The sequence below is a fragment of the Eschrichtius robustus genome, chromosome 8 (genome assembly GCF_028021215.1).
Source record: "Eschrichtius robustus isolate mEscRob2 chromosome 8, mEscRob2.pri, whole genome shotgun sequence".
Taxonomy (NCBI): domain Eukaryota; kingdom Metazoa; phylum Chordata; class Mammalia; order Artiodactyla; family Eschrichtiidae; genus Eschrichtius; species Eschrichtius robustus.
In genome coordinates this window covers 58,745,813-58,762,155 of record NC_090831.1, presented here as the reverse complement: position 1 = coordinate 58,762,155, position 16,343 = coordinate 58,745,813, and the positions used below count along the sequence as shown (strand labels likewise).

At 40.8% G+C, this 16,343-nt stretch overlaps 1 protein-coding gene across 11 annotated transcripts in view; it reads left to right on the top strand.

Moving 5' to 3' along the window:
- Positions 1-9,672: 9,672 nt before the first annotated feature.
- HDAC9 (histone deacetylase 9) overlaps positions 9,673-16,343 on the top strand; it is a 1,001,951-nt gene continuing 995,280 nt past the window's right edge. For 2 of the 11 annotated variants that reach the window (XM_068550537.1, XM_068550545.1), the window contains exon 1: positions 9,676-9,752. The gene's annotated coding sequence lies outside the window, so the exon portion shown is untranslated. Of the gene's footprint in view, positions 9,753-16,343 lie in introns of all 11 variants that reach the window. The other 9 variants (XM_068550541.1, XM_068550535.1, XM_068550547.1 and 6 more) reach the window with 7 other exon arrangements.

Below are 16,343 nucleotides of genomic sequence, written 5' to 3'. Positions count from 1 at the left end.
CCCATGGAAATCTGTTTGTGCTAGAATATAATCAATATCAGATTCTTTCTTACTCTGGTGGATGTGGGACAGGGTGAAATGATCGCCAGTGTGAAAAGAAGAATGAAAAGTAAAGTTGTAGGTTTGGAAAAAAAACTTATTTATTGATTCTACATACCTTTCATATAATTGTGTAAATATGGGCTTTAATTTTATGCACTCCTGCCTACTCCTCTAACTCATCTGGAGTGACACAAGGAGGACAAAGTGACTGCCTAGGCACTTATGTAAAAGCTAGGCTGTAGGATCAGACAGAGCTGGCATCTAATCCTGACTCATCACTTACCAGCTCTGTGATTTTAGGCAAGTTGCTTAATCCCTAAAGACTCAGTTTCCTCAAGTGCAGAAGATGGGTTATACCGGTATATTTCTCATCAAGTTATTATTTGGATTGATTGAAATAGCAGAGCAAAATGCCTGATACTTGTTAAATCTCACTGAATGTGAGCTGCTGTGATGTTAAGGATAATACCAATGTGGTCACAATGGCAAGGTCAGAATGGTTCTTTCTGATGGCTACTATTGCTAGGAACAATATCAATGAAATTTCAGGTTTGATAAAATGGCATCATTTGAGAGTGAGTCACAAGTATGTATTATAGACAAAACTGTTACCACATTAAGATTGGTGATAGCACTTTAGTATAGATAGCTAAAAATAAAGAAACATTGTGTGTAAGTTTACTTTTGATCACAAATCCCTCTTAACCAGGGAGAGGCAGTTCACTAGCCTGAAAGGCCAGGCATCCACATCTTAGTTAATTTCTTAGGTCTCCTTGGTTTTGATCTTTGTTTTTTGTTTTTCCAATAAATATAATCTTTCTCACACTATCCTTCTTGGTCTTCTTAGCCGCAATCCCTAGCAATGGCTCTTTCTCTACTGCTATGGATATTGCAAGGGATGCATGGATTGCTTTTGCAAGTAATCAAGTTTACTGAATATGTGTATTACCAGGACTGGCTGACTTAGTGCCAGAGTCTTATGAGCTTCTTTTGTTTATCTCATATTTCTCAATATTGCATCTTTTGTCTCCTTCATTCCATAATCGGTAAACTGTGGACTAGGACTTTGTGTGCTGCTTCAGCACACTGGTTAGGAGCTAGGCTCTGGAGGCAGACTGCCTGTGTTTGAATTTAGGCTCCAATCTTCACTGGCTAGCTGTGGGATTTTAGCATTAATTAACTTAATCTGTCTCAATTTCCTCTTCTTCAGTGGTGACAACTATCAGCACCCAAATTTTAGGATTGTTATAACAATTAAATGGGATAACCTAGACTAGTGCCTGGTATATAGGAAATCCTTAATAAGTATTATTATTATATGATTATCAATACTACTTGAGGCTCCTCCCTGTGAGAGGATTGTACTTCCTACTGCATTGAAGTTAGACTTGGCTAAGTGGCTTGCCTTTGCTAATGAAATATGAGGGGAATTGATGTATGCGACTTTCACACAGAAGCTTTTAGAACCAGTGTCCTCCAGAGCTTGGCTCCCTCTGCCAAGAATGCACTTTTGAGATGGCTATGCTCTGCCTGTCTAAGCCCAGCAACAGACACATCATGGAGGAGACTGGCAGCTCACCTGCCAAGGACCAATTTCATGAGCATGAAGTAAACCCTGAGGTTTGGGGGAGTTGTTTGCAATTGTGCATAACTTAAAGAAAGCAAATATGCCAACAGAATTCATTGTCAGACTGTTACTTGTTCACTGTCTTTATACCTGTATGGCTTTGTTTCCTTTTCATAGAGTAAAATATATGTTCTGTGGCTTAGTGAAGTTGATCATTTGTCCAATAAAAGACTTGATCTCAGAGCAGTGCCACCCTTAAGACAAGTTCATGTTACCCTCTACTCAGTTCCATCGTTGTCTTATATTTGATATTAAGAGTCACATGGCAATTTATGAAAATTTAGTTATAAAACCCTGGTGTTTTCTCTTTTAAGAATTTTCTGCCAATGACATTCAGATAATTTAAAAGCTGTTTATTGCTATTCTTTTGCTTGGAAGAAATAATGCCTATAATTTCAAACAGAAATTCATATTCCCATAAATTATTAAAAGAAAAAAAGACAATGGCATAATGGGAATTAATTTACTTAATACTTTCTATGTGTTCCTGAATTGCATGAAAATAAAAATTGGGAATTTTGAAGTCACTAGAAAAGCTCATTATGTAATAAAATCCAGAGATTAAATTTTTTAAACACTTGTTCATAAATTTTACGAAAAATTTCCATAGATTTTCCAATTATACTTAACACTACATGATTATAGATTTCAATGATCAAAACTATTATAAAACAAATAATTTTTTGTTAATAATCACTCCCCAAATTAATCTTTTTTTCTAAATTTAAATTTTCTTAAGACTATTTTTATGGTTGTATCCTAGCCACAGGAACTATAGAAGAGAATGTACTCCTTTATAGGCAATTACAATCATCTTTAGAGAAGGAAGGTGGATTCCAGTGTTCTGAATGTTCAGAAATAATAACTGCAAAGTTAACAGCAGAAGATTTAGAATGGGACAGCAGAAAAGGAGGGTTATAGTGGTAAACTGTCTTTAAATACTAATCCAAATAATATCAAATGTATTGGAAAATTTTTACTATGTATGGAATTTTGGCTCAGAAGAAAGTAATAGGTTAGAAAAGGATGGTAGGCATACTTTTCTTCTTTCTTCCTTCCTTCCTTCCTTCTTTCCTCCCTCCCTCCCTCCCTCCCTTCCTTCCTTCCTTCCTTCCTTCCTTCCTTCCTTCCTTCCTTTCTCCCTTCCTTCCTTCCTTCCTTCCTTCCTTCCTTCCTTCCTTCCTTCCTTCCTTCCTTCCTTCCTTCCTTCCTTCTCTTTTGTGCTTACACAGAAAAGGCAGACTGGGCAAGAATTTCACTTGGAGCAGGATGCTGACACAGAAGGTATGTGTTAGATCAGAGAGGGGCTCTTAGTTCTGAAAAAATCAGGACCGGACTGTGGTCTTCGGCTAATTACTTAAAACTTCTGGATCTTAGTTTCCTCATTTGTAAAATTGAATTGGATTAGATTTAATCACTAAAATCAGGGTAACAAACTTTTGAAACTCCATGAAATTCTGTAACGAAACACAGTCCTTTTAACAATACTGAGTAACAGAATTTTTCTAGTAGAGCCAATATCAATTTTTTGAAACAACTTTGGAGTTTTGGAAGATATTATGGGTTGGTTCACTCACCCATTCAAACTCTCTTTCCCTTGTCTTTCTCTAGTATAGAGGCTGGAAAAATAAATAATAAATAAATATGAAATAAAATTTGCTATCCCAGCCTCCCTTGCAGACAGGGTTGATGGCATGACATAGCTGAGTCTAGTGAGAACTAGGTAGTAGTCTGTTTGGGACTTCTGAGAAAGTTTCTGTTTCCTTGGTATATGTGTTACCTATTTTATGTTTCCCCTCACCCTTGCCTTTTCCTACCCTGTAGAAAGTAGATTTGATGTCCGGAGCTGCAACAGCCATTTCAGACAATAAGGAAAAGGCCTTGAAAAATCACGAAAACTTGGCCTTCCATCCTTGAGCTACCAAACCAATACCAGCAGCTTCCTATCTCCAGACTTCTTATTGTGCTAAAAATATAAATAAATAAAACTTTTAGTTTGCTCAAGGCACAGTTTATTTAGACTTTCCACAGCTGAAAGCAAACTTTAACTCTTAGAGGACTGAAAATAGACTCCTTTAAAAAGGAAGGCATCCTAAAATTTGTAGTATATGTTTATTCATATGGCAAACAACATTATGCAGCTGGTTGAACAGCCTAAGTTCAAAAGGTAACATTAAATTTATACTTTCACATCATAAGGTAACATTTTTTTAAGAGCTAAAATATAACTTAATGATTAGTTCAAGCATAGTGAAAAACAACCCACAAATGGCATTAATTTGTTCAAGTTCTTCCTTTAATTTAATTGGCATAAAATTCAGTTATGTTAAGAATTATTTTCTAGTAAACACTTTTAATTTACCCACCAGTATTATGTATAAATATAGGCATGTGCATTTAAATATGCATCTAGATTTTGAATGAATTTCTTTCACTGTAAGCTGATTAGCTATAGATTAGAGGTACATAAATCACTTTAATACGGATATGAAAACTACTCTTTTAAAAGAAACTCACTGTGCAAGTATAAAAAGCAAAGGCTTTTCTTTGATTGTTTCATAATTCGAAAACTCGGTTTGACAGCCTGCTAACATGCACGTGATAAAAGCACTTCACATCTGTATGTGACTAATTGCAGTTCAGAGTATTTCATAAATGAGCAAGGGGTTGTGATTAAACTTTACTATGACCCACACATTTTTGCTTAAGAAAGGAATTATTAGAAATAGAGGCAGCATATTCATCTAGTTTCCATTCAATATTTAGCAAGGGAAAGAAATCCTCAATGCGTAACATTACAACCTCTATTAGTGCATAGACCACTCCCTTCAATGGGGAATTCCTGAACAGATGATGAGCAATACAGTATCCATTGTTGCAGACCTAGAAATGGACAAAATGAATTCAGAAAAAGTAGTCACTTAAACCTCCCGAGGAGGTTATCAGCAGCCGTGAGAAAAATTATTTTCAAAATGAAATGACTTCTAGGAAAAATTGATCTCAGTGAAAACTGGAACTTTTATGGAGAGGACTAATAATGTGCTCAAAGATTTTTTGGGATTACGAACAAAATTAAAGGTACATGATGGAAAAATGCTACAGTGGGTATACAGAATTGGCCTTGCAGGTTGGGTACTTTCTGAGTTCAAGAGGCTCTGCTTGATGATGGATATATCCTCTTCTCTTATTATAGATGCACATGCTGACTCAGTTTTAAATCTGACCAGGGAACCCAAACTTCAGGGCCACCTTGCACGGAACACTTTCTGGGAGGTCAGATGCACAGACTGTGGGAATGTTGCCTGTCATTCTTATAACTCTTACAGCTCTTTTTTTTTCATCCTTTCATATTTGGTATTATACAGGGAAGGAGCCAGTTGGTGGGTCTGAAGCTCATACATATTTGGGGCCCTGTTAAGTAAAACAATACTAAATTATAAATACAGAGCCTTAGAAGATGTCTGTGCAAATGAGGGTCTCTGAAACCGAAGCCTCATTAGCTTCATAGTAAAATCATCCTCTGGTATATTATTCTAGCTAAATGTCTTTATCTGTTACTTCTAAATATTGTATCTTTACTTTTTAAATGGTATCACCCTGAAACTAGTATTCAGAAAAAACAAATTACAGGATCTGCTACAGGGTTCTGCACTTAGTGGGTGTTCAATTAATTTTATTGACAGTGTCATAAATAAAGGATGGGATTTTTATCATTCATAAGAAACATTTATTTTTAAACATAATGGAAAACGATTTTAAAACATACCTTTGTCATAACAAAACACAAAGAGGTCCTAAAAGGCTGTACTTCAGAGGTGATCACTGATGACAACTGAATCAAGCATAGCACTTGGTGGTCCAATTATAGGAACTCAGGAAGGACTCTGCAGTCAGATTGGATAGGTTAGGGAAAGGTGTGGTAACAACAAACACCCAAATATCCGTGGTTTCTTCCTTGCTGATATTTATGTCCTCTGTGACTTGGTGGAGGGCTCAGTGTGGCCTTTGTTTCTGGAAGGGACTGTCCTCATCTGCTAGAGTGCTAATCTAGTGGCTGAGGGCAAGAGAAATAGAGGAACAACAGGAAGGCTGTTAAAGATTCCCCTTGAAAGTGGCACATCACTTCTGCTAACATTTCATTGGATAAAATAAGTCATATGGCTAATCGGTGTAGTGGGAGGTCTGGCCCCCTGGGGGATGCCCCAGACGTTTCAAATGGTCATAAAATGTATGCAGTACTTCTGCCTATAAAGAAAACTACACAACATCTAGCATCAACACCACCACCACAAACACCTCATTTGTCTTCCCTTCTATGCCTAACATTTTAAAAAAATGGAGCTTTATCATAAGGCTTTTTCTTTTTCTGCTAAAATGCAGAGAATATTATCCATTTTCCTGCAGGGAAAATTTCTGTTTAAACCTAGTCTTGCAATCCATAACAGCCTATGATGGTGAGGGCACTATGCTAACCCCTGGAGAAGAAAGTACAAATGAGTGCACAAGAATTCCAAAAAAATTATGTAGATACTCTGCCCTAAAGGAGGCAGGGCTAAGTGCCCACTCCTTACGTGTGTGTAGGCCGTGCATAGTGACTTCCTTCCAAACACTGTTTCAACCAGGTCAACATTGACAGGGATAAATCATGTTGCTAAAATGTACTGTTTATATGATGTGCTGAAAAGGCATTTTATGATCTTTGTCACCAAACCCATAAACCCAGTCTCATCATGAGAAAAATGTCAAATTCTAAAAGTGGGGCATCCTACAATATATTTGATCATTACTCCTGAAAACTGTCATTGTCATGAAAAACAAGGAAAGCCTGAGAAACTGTCACAGCCAAGAGGAGCCTGAGGAGACATGATCACTAAATAGATTGTGGAATCCTTTGATGGGACCCTGAAACAGAAAAAGGACATTAGGTAAAAACTAAGGAAATATGAATAAACTGTGGACTCCAGTTAATAATAATGTATCAACATTAGTTCATTAATTGTAACAAGTATACAATGCTAATATAACATGTTAACAACACGAAAAATGAAGTGTGTATGTGGGGGAATATATGGGAACTCTCTACAGTATGTTCTCAATTTCTCTAAAATATAGCCTATTAAAAAAAAAACTACAAGAAGTTTATCTCTTGTAAAAATAAAATACACTGTGTGTGTGAAAAAAAAAAAACTACAAGAAATAGGAATGAGTATCTATGTTCTCCCACTGCTCAGCTGAGGGAGAGTAAAACCAGAAAAAAAATTATAATACAGTGTCATAAATGCTGTAATTTAGGTTGGAACAGAGACCTGTGGGAGCGCCATCACAACTTTTAAGAGAAACTTTTCTACTAAACCATATCTTTAGAATATGTGAATCTCCCATAGCACCCAGCAAGTGCCTTGCTCAAAGTCGGCATTCAAATATCTAAGAGAATGACAAGGAATTCAGCTCCTTGTGAAATGACCTAGATGAGGTAGACATAAATAATTAGAGTTGGGCTTCCCTGGTGGCGCAGTGGTTGAGAATCTGCCTGCTAATGCAGGGGACACGGGTTGGAGCCCTGGTCTGGGAAGATCCCACATGCTGCGGAGCGACTGGGCCCCTGAGCCTCAACTACTGAGCCTGCGTATCTGGAGCCTGTGCTCCGCAACAAGAGAGGCCGCGACAGTGAGAGGCCCGCGCACCGCGATGAAGAGTGGCCCCCGCTCGCCGCAACTGGAGAAACCCCTCGCACGAAGAAACGAAGGCCCAACACAGCCAAAAAGATGAAAATAAATAAATAAATTAAAAAATAATAATAATTAGAGTTGAGTAAAGAATAACTACGGCCTGTACCGCCTCCCTAAGGGGTAAAAACAAGTTCAGTTTGGCCATACACACCTTTATTACATAAGTATCTAGTGAAATCCCAGCGATATTTTTTTTGTGTGCTTCAAAAAAGGTGTTTTTGGTGCTTCAAAAACGACGTCACATGAAAGGTTTTCTTGAGAGACAATAGAGGGAAAATTGTTTCCTTTTGAGTCAGTAGTAGGCAAACAGAAACACCATCTTAAAAAAAAAAAAGGGCTGGACACTTGACCATTTCAGAAAGGGTTCTGTTTTGGAAAGTAAAGGGTGAAAAGTCACTAAATGTTTATACCTGCTTATACCTAATTCATATGAGAATGAGGAGTTTCCCTAAAATAGTCAACACAACAGATTTCACCACTGAGAGCCCATTACAAGATCCATCATGCTCATCACTGGAATTCCTAGCATAGACAGAAAATTAAGCTAGATGAAGTTCTAGCACCGACGGCCTTAGGAGTGTGACCTTTTTACTTAAAGGTAGCTGACAACGCTTGGAATGTGAATTCTTGATTAGAGCAAAATGAGGGTTAAATCTAACCACAACGTGCCTTCATTCTACCATGAATGCTGGACTATTTTAGATTAAATTACAGGCACCATACCACTAACTTTCTCGGAGTTATCCTGGTTTTATGGCATTGGTAGTTTGGCTTTACTCTTAGGGTTTAAACTGAACCCTGCCACTGACTTGAGAGACCTTGGTCAAATCACATCACTTCTCTGGATCCAGGTTCCCTCCTCTGAAAATGAGGGCACTGGGTTAGGTCTCTCTTGTTCTTTACATCTGAGCCAGCTGTGTTTTACATGACACATAGAGGAAAACATAAACATATATGTAGAAACACTAGCTCTAACTCGCGTGAGGGTCAAATTGTAAACAGTGTACACCATAAATATTATTAGCCTCTTCGAGTGACCACATGTTAGCGTGAGACAAGTATGTTTACGGTTACATTTTTTAAAAAACATCTTTCAGTGTTCTACGCTTTATAAATAATTCTATAGGTATTACTGATACTAATATGGACTAAGTTACAGGAGTTAAAAAAAAAAAGTCCACAAAATGAAAATACTAACCACTGAAGGGGATAACCTCGTCAATTCTCGGACCTACTGACTCTACCTCCCTTCTCTTAGGGCTGGTTTCAGAGCAGATGGTGGTCTCTGTTCAGCCTTAAAACGCCACAAACCTACTTTACGTTCCCAGTAGCCGTCACCATATTTCCTCGCGTTTCCCGTTTGGTCATTAAAACCCCAAATGGAAAATCCCCTTGAATGATCCTTTGAAGTCCAAGCAACTGTGGGGACGCTCCAGGTACCGCCCCAAAACGCTCTCTTCTCTCAAACAAGAAGTCGCGGAGCCGTGGAGCCGCGGACGCCGCGCGCACCTGAGCGGCCGGCTCCTTCCCGGCGCGGTCCTCGGCCCTGCCCCGGGCTGCCCAGGGGCCCTGCAGGGGGAGCGCGAGCCCCGGCCGCCCCACCGGCACCTTGCACCTCGCGTGGGCGTGTTTCGCTTCAGAGAGCTCAGGTCGGCTCAGGCGCCCCGTCCTTCCCCGGGGAACAATCGCCCGTCCAGCCCCGAGCTCCCCTCCGCTCCACCCCCGGCGGCCCTCTGGCCCCCCCTGCCCCCCGCGCGTCCTTCCCCGCGCCTCGGCCGCGCGCCCAGGTGTCCCCGCATCCCTCGCTCTCCCGCGCCCGTGCGTCCCGGGTGTCCGGCGCCGGGGTCCGCGCTCTCGCCGCCGGTCCTGCCTCTCTTCTCATGCGGCCCCGCCCAGCCTCAGCCGCGGCGCGGCTCCCGGCCCGGCCTCTCAGTCTCCCTCCCACCTCCGCCCCCCACCCCTCCCAGAGAGTTGCTATTTTTAGCAAATCCTCCGCGCGCCGCCACCCGCTCTGCTCGCAGCCGCGCGGCCGCCCTCGCGAGCTACCCCTCCCGCGCGGCGGCGGCGGCGGCGGCGGCGGCGCGTCCCGCACAGCGCGTAGCGCACACCCAGCCCGCCCCGCCGCGCCCGCCGCCCTCGCCTCCGTCTCCTCCTCAGGCGCCTGCCGCGGCCGGTAAGTCCCTGCTGGCGGAGCAGCGGCGGTCCCCGAGTCAACTTTCAGTCACCCCTTTGCTTCTGCCTCGCCATTCTCTTCTCCTCCGCGAAAGATGGCTGTTTGGAGAAGGGGGAGAAGTTAGGGGGTCGTCGGCGCGGGGCGAAGGAGGGCGCGACAGCCTCGGCGGGAGCGGGCGGAGGTGAGTGGCACCACAGCCCGGTTCGCGGCTGGTGGCCGGGGAAAGCCCTGGGAACGGGGTGGGGGCCGAGCGTCCTCCGGATGCGCCGCTGTATTCCCTACTCGGGCTCCCCAGGTTAACAGCATCCCAGTCCGGACCCCGACGCAGCTTGCCTGGCATCTCGCAACCCAGAGGTTGGTGGGTTTAAGGGCGCCTTGGCCGTAAGTTCGGTGCCAGGTGATATTTTGGTGCAGACCTCGACATCTGGTAGACTGGCCGAGGCGTGGGGGTCGTCGGCGTGATGTCCCCGCCGCCTGCCGACACACACACACAGCCAGTGGATGTTGGAGCCGAGTTATGAATGAAAAGTTTGTACTGCCAACGTGTTGCTTGAGGGCAGCAATACTTAGTGGGGGTACCTTTGATGTTTCTTGGGGTACTTAAGCTCCAAGTCCATACATGAGAATTCTGGGTTTCAAGAAAAGTTCCGGAGCCTGGGGGATGGGAGATAAAGCAGTTCCTCGGCTAGTGGAAGGAGAGTGATGAATCGTAAACTTCTTGAGGTGAACTGATTAATTCAACGCCACCCGAGGGTGTCGCAGTGAGGACCAGAGGGAGCCGAGGACGGGGGCGTTCCCTGAGTGCCTAGCGGGCGGCGTTTGTTTGGCTTGGAAGCCATCGCCCCCTGGTCCGCAGTGAGAGGTGCTGGAGTCAGAGGCCTGAGCGTCCCTGGTGTGCCTGGAGCGGGACCGAGGCCGAGAGGAGAGGGGGCTGCGGCGGGAGCGCAGGACGCCGTTCCTGGAATGTGGAACTGGAAATTCTCTAGTGAGTCTCCTGTGCTCTAATTTCAAGAGTATCTGTCGTGTTTGTTTTCCCTGCCAGGGAGGTGTGTGTAATCTCCGAAGAGGAACTTTTAGATTAAGTAACTAGAGCATTTTGAAATCTGCGAGGAATGGGATATCTACGTAGATCCCATTATACGTCTGTATTGTGTGTGTGTGTGTGTGTGTGTGTACGCGTGTGTATACGTAGAATGTGGGAGTGGGGTAAGAAGGGCTTTAAAAGTTTAACTTCAACCGGAAAAGAAAATGAAGAGTTAATTTTTTTCTGCCCAAGTGGTATAACAATGCTTATACAACTAAATACTCTTGTTGTGCTGAGATTTATCATAAAGGGTAAGATTTAGGATTTACAGGTATTTGGAGTACAATCATGTTTTCAAATCTTACAGGCATGATTGAAATCTAGGAAAAGGGAATAAGTACATAGAGAATCTGTATTAAAGAAAAAGTAATTTAAATTACTTGGAAAGAAAATCTTTTGACATTTGAAAAGGTCTGGATGTTATTTTCTGATGTTCTAGAAATCTTTTTAATCCCATAATTAATAACAGCACAGAATAAGTTGCAGTTGGTAAATGAGGACAATTAAAAATATCATGTTTGGAAGGGATATCTTTTGAACTACTCTTCGGTACTTTGGGTGTTTATTATGGAAATTATTGCGATATTTGCTTTTTACCACAGATAATTAGTCCTCCTTTTCCTTTTAAACCGCTGTTCCAGTTTGGACCAGTTTAATTACCCAAACATCAAATCACTGACATGCCTTCTGAAAAGCATTTGTATTTAAAATGCTTATTAAGAATATTATATTTTCAAAAGGACAAATAATTTCGTCAGTTGTAAAACTTTCTTGTAGTTTAGTTTCATCCATTTTGTTTGAATGAGGCAAATCTCAAGAAGAGAAGCATTTTCTTGGGATATGTTATTTTCTGTGTGGGAAAAAGTGAATGTCTTCATATATGTTTCAGTCATAAACAGGTGTATGTAGAGTAGGAATCCTGAATCTGACCTTTGATATCAGCCTGCCAGCTAGAGGGAGGGATGCTTTCCTGGCTCTCCTCCTGCATCGATCATCTCCACTACAGAACGGACACGGTTAGATGCCTACAAGGTTGTTCAGAAGGAAGTTTAGAGTTTTAAATTAAGTACCAGCTTATGGTTAGGAGGGAGGTGGGGTTTTTTGTTTTTGTTTTGTTTTTTTCCTCGGTCTTCCTGTTCCTCTCCTTCTGCGATTGATTCAGCCTGTTGGGCTGGCCTTTATTGGCAAAATCAGACCGTACACTCTGGCTAGAGAGTGTTTGGCATATTAAACTGCTATCTTCTGTAAAAATGAAAATGGCTCTTCTGAAATTAAAAAGGTAATTTTAAACATTATCATAGACTGCTATGATTGTTCTATGCCCATTATTATAGTAGACAGTGTTGCTTTATGAAGTTACTGCCATTATCTATAAATACTTATTGTGTATATTTGGCATGCATTTGGATAATATTTGGGTTTTAAGGAGTTTTAAATCATGAAGCCAACTGACCAGATAACCTTTTTAATTAACTAGTTTAAATGATACACATAGTTCAGATTTATATTGATATCTGCATCGAAGTTTGTTTTAGGGTTATATAGCTTTCATTTCTTTCTAATAGCGTTACTTCTGTTTTGAATTTGTTTAAATATTACAACATATTATACTGTAATTTACACCTGCTCAGTGGGGAAGGTGTAGGTTATTCTTAAATAGAGATATGGAGAAGTAGCTAACAAGGAGAGTCATTTGAGAAGCATATGGACATCATAAAATCCTTCTGTATGTAGCATCTGTACCTTCTCATTAGTGAAATATTGTAGTCATGGATATTTTTTGTTATTATATCCAAATATGGCTTTTTATATTTGATTCCATAGATTTTTTTAAAGAATGTAATTTATTTGAGTATTTAAGTTAGTGGGGGCTTTTATTGTTTGAAGCCTTTTCCTTTCAACAAAGACACCATACTTAATTTTTATTGTACCTGTCCACAGATACATACCATTGTTTCCTAGCTTGTGATTATAACTCTTACCTTTCCCGGTGATGCTTCAAAACATTTGAGAGATAGCTAGGAAGACATACTGTTCTCATTTTCAGAAGGAGGCAGCAGGTACACTGATAGACCCAAGGTCACACACTACTGAATCAGTGTGAAGCTGAGGATAACATCTATATTTCCTGTATCCTAGTCACAATAGCAAGCTGCTCCCATGGCTGTGTTATGACATTTCCTTAAATTAAACATTCCTAGATGTTTAAAATGCTGAACTCTGTAGATGTTCAGGTCAGATTTTATGCCAGGCAATATAGTCCTAAGTGACTGGGCCCTTACTGTTGCCTGCTGACGGGGGAGACTCATGACTCCAATAGCTGGTTTTAAATCAATTATACCCACCTCTGAGGGGTATCCACTCTTGCAGTCAGTCCGTATCCCACACATCCCTTTGCTCCCACTGGCCCCACCTTATCAACTGCATGCTGCCCTTTAATTGGTCAAAGCTGCTTTGAAGTTTATCAGCACAGTTGTCAAGCTTGAGGATCATCAGACTCCCTGGTGAGAGAACTCAGAACGTGATTTTTGAAGAGAGTATTGACAGAGGACAGTAATGGACTGTCCGCTCTAGAGGCAGCCAGTATCAATTAAGGTACATGTTGTTTTTTTAGTGTCAGGATATCCACTTTCTCTTATTACCTCTGCTTCTTTAGAAATCAAAGTGAACAGAGAGTTTATGCAGTTATCTAGTCATTTCTGTCCATGTAGACCTCTTATCTTGATAAATCAGACTTAAAAAAAAGAAAAAGGATAGCAACTTGTTCTTCTGTAGGGAAGGTACTCTTAAGACTTTTTCTTCATCCTCCCAAATGCCCTCTCCTTCAAATTTCACCAGAACTTTTGAGAGTAATTACCTATTTGATTTGTAAGAGCCAAGGTGATAGACTTTCGATATTGGATTATTAGATTCAAAAGTGGAATACATTATCCAGGATGCAGAAGAAACCATTGCAATTTCATAGAAAATAGTAATATATAATCTTATGCAAGCTCACATGTATTTGATGAAAATACTTTCAGCATTTTTGAATAAGCAGATGGTACCAGGAGCTCTCTACTCTATTCGGTTAATATATATATATGTGTGTGTGTGTGTACGTGTGTGTGTGTGTATATATATATATATATATATATATATATATATATATATATATATATATATAAAACTGTTCTTTTCTCTAAATGTATGGTTTATAAGAGCTCATTCAGATCATTTTAAAATGTGAAATATTGAAAAAGAAGTGACTATTCAAGTGTGGTTTGCTACTTACTATAATGAATTCTCTTTAGAGTCCCCCCAAAGAAGAATACTTCCATTTGTTATATTCTTTGCTGTACCAGAGAGAGTATTGCATGCTGCTGGTGAGATTGAGGAGAGTTGAAGTTGCTGGAAATGGTACTTTCTTCCCATTTCTACAGAATCTGTGATAAGGAGATGGGTGTGGACTAGTGTAGTTTGAATGGACTAGTGACGCATGGAATTTGAAATGGCCATTAAAAGAAGAATAAGATTCGGATCACTCAAATATCACTGGAGATATTTGGTAGCAAATCATTGAAATTAACTTTAGTTAATTTAGGCATTACATAAACTTATTAGAGGATATTGACTCGATTTGTTTTCTTTTGCTTTGTCACGCATTACCACAAATTTAGCAGCTTGAAAAACACATATTTACCATCTCAAGTTCATTGCTCAGGAGTTCACACGTGGCTCAACTGGATCCTCTGTTCAGGGATCTCACCAGGTGTTGGTCAGTGCCGCAGTGTTATTACAGGGTCACTGGGGAAAGATCTGCTTCCAAGCTTTCTTAGATTGTTGGCAGAATTTATCTCCTTGTGGTTGTAGGACTGAGGTCTCCATTTTCTTGTTGGCTATCAGTCAGAGACCACTCACAGCTCTTACAGACTGCCTGCTGTACTTTGCAATTTGACCCTCTCACAGGCACGAGTGACCCTCTTACAACATGGCAGCCTACTTTTTAAAGCCAGTAAGGAAGAGTCTCTTGCTCCAGTATGATATAACATATGGGAGTGACGTGACATCACCTTTGCCATATAACATAATCTAGTCAAGGGAGTGACATTTATCACCTTTGCCATATTTTATTGGTTAGAAGCAAGTCACATGTTCTACTCAGACTTAAGAGGAGGGGACTATAGAAGGACATGACTCATTGGAGGTCACCTTAGCATGTGTCCACCACATTGACTAGTTCATAGAATCTCTGGGATAGACAACAGACCTGGCTTAGAAGCCACTCAGTCAGAGCAGTGCTCAGAATCACTCTGCAGAACTGATTCTGTGAGATAGCATTGCTGTCACTGTTGGCACACCAGCTTCTGTAGTGGAAGGTGGGCTCTTTCATAAGAGAGAGAATTCTCCATATATAATAGTGGGGTTCACTTGTTCATGGCCAAAAAGAATGATGTATATTCATTGCTAAGGAAGGAAGGAGAGAAAAATATGAGCAAGTGATTGCTTAATGAAATGTTGAAGTTTTCTACCAGGGTAGGTATGATGACCATCTGGAGATGGGATTGGATTGGAGAGTAGCTAGGGTCGTGCAACTCCTTAGAAAGAAAAGTCTCCTGCGATTTAGGAGAATGGTGAGGACTCATTTAGGAATGGTGGTTATAAGAAAGGAGTCTGAATCACTAGCATGTATGTTAGTCTAGGAATTGACTTAATTAGTCTCCAATATATTCCACATGTGAAAGGTTTTTAAGAGACTGGGCCCATCAATCCTTAGAGGGAACCAGCCTTGTGATTTGGAGTCCCACAGTGTGGCCTCCCTTTATCTTACAAGATGGAACCGATCCAGAGACCATCTTAGATCCACTGTACGTCTGTGGCCCAATGACTATGGGGCATTGTATAGGGACATGGGGGTCTATTGAGCATAGCTAATGCCCAAGCTCTTTGCAGGAATGGTTTTATCTAATCTGCCTCTCATCTCTAGCAACTGAGTTCAAGTTTCCCTAGTTCCACCTCCCCTCTCTCCCTCCCCCTCCCCCCAAATAAATGGAGACTTTGAAAGGTTAAACGCTAACAGTCATTCAGATAGCAGTGGCACCAGGGTTTGAATCTAGGTCCGATTTCAAAACCCATAGTCTTGTAATATACATCTCATACTCACATTGCAGTAAGTGAAGTTTCCAGGGGAAAAGCTTGTTTTTTCCATTGAAGTGACTGTCAGCACTACAGTTGTTCTTATATTCCTTCGTTCATCTTGAGAGAACTGGATACTGGAAGATGAGGGTTAGAGAGAGGAGTGAGAGAGTGTGCTGTATCATGCCTTCTTTTATTTTCCCAGCAGGAAGTACAGATTATAGGTCTCTCTTCTATATAAAAGTAAGAGTGTGGAGTGGAGGCTCTGTATTTTTATTTCTACTTATCATTTTGGCGGAAATCAAAAGCTCTGTGTCTCTTTTCTCGCCTATATGTAGATTTCTACTATTAAATTCAATCAGGAAACTTGAATTCTCATTGCTTTTTCGGCCATAGGGTTCTTTCTATACAGCTTTTTCAGTAGATGCCACAGTTTTGATCTACTTGAAAAGTCTATTGAGACATTCCTCCTTTGTTCTTCTATTACTCAGTTCCCCTTTCTACTCTGTGGTGGCTCTGAATTCTATTCATAGATATTCTACTTTTTTTTCCCCTTCTGTTTTATGTACTTAA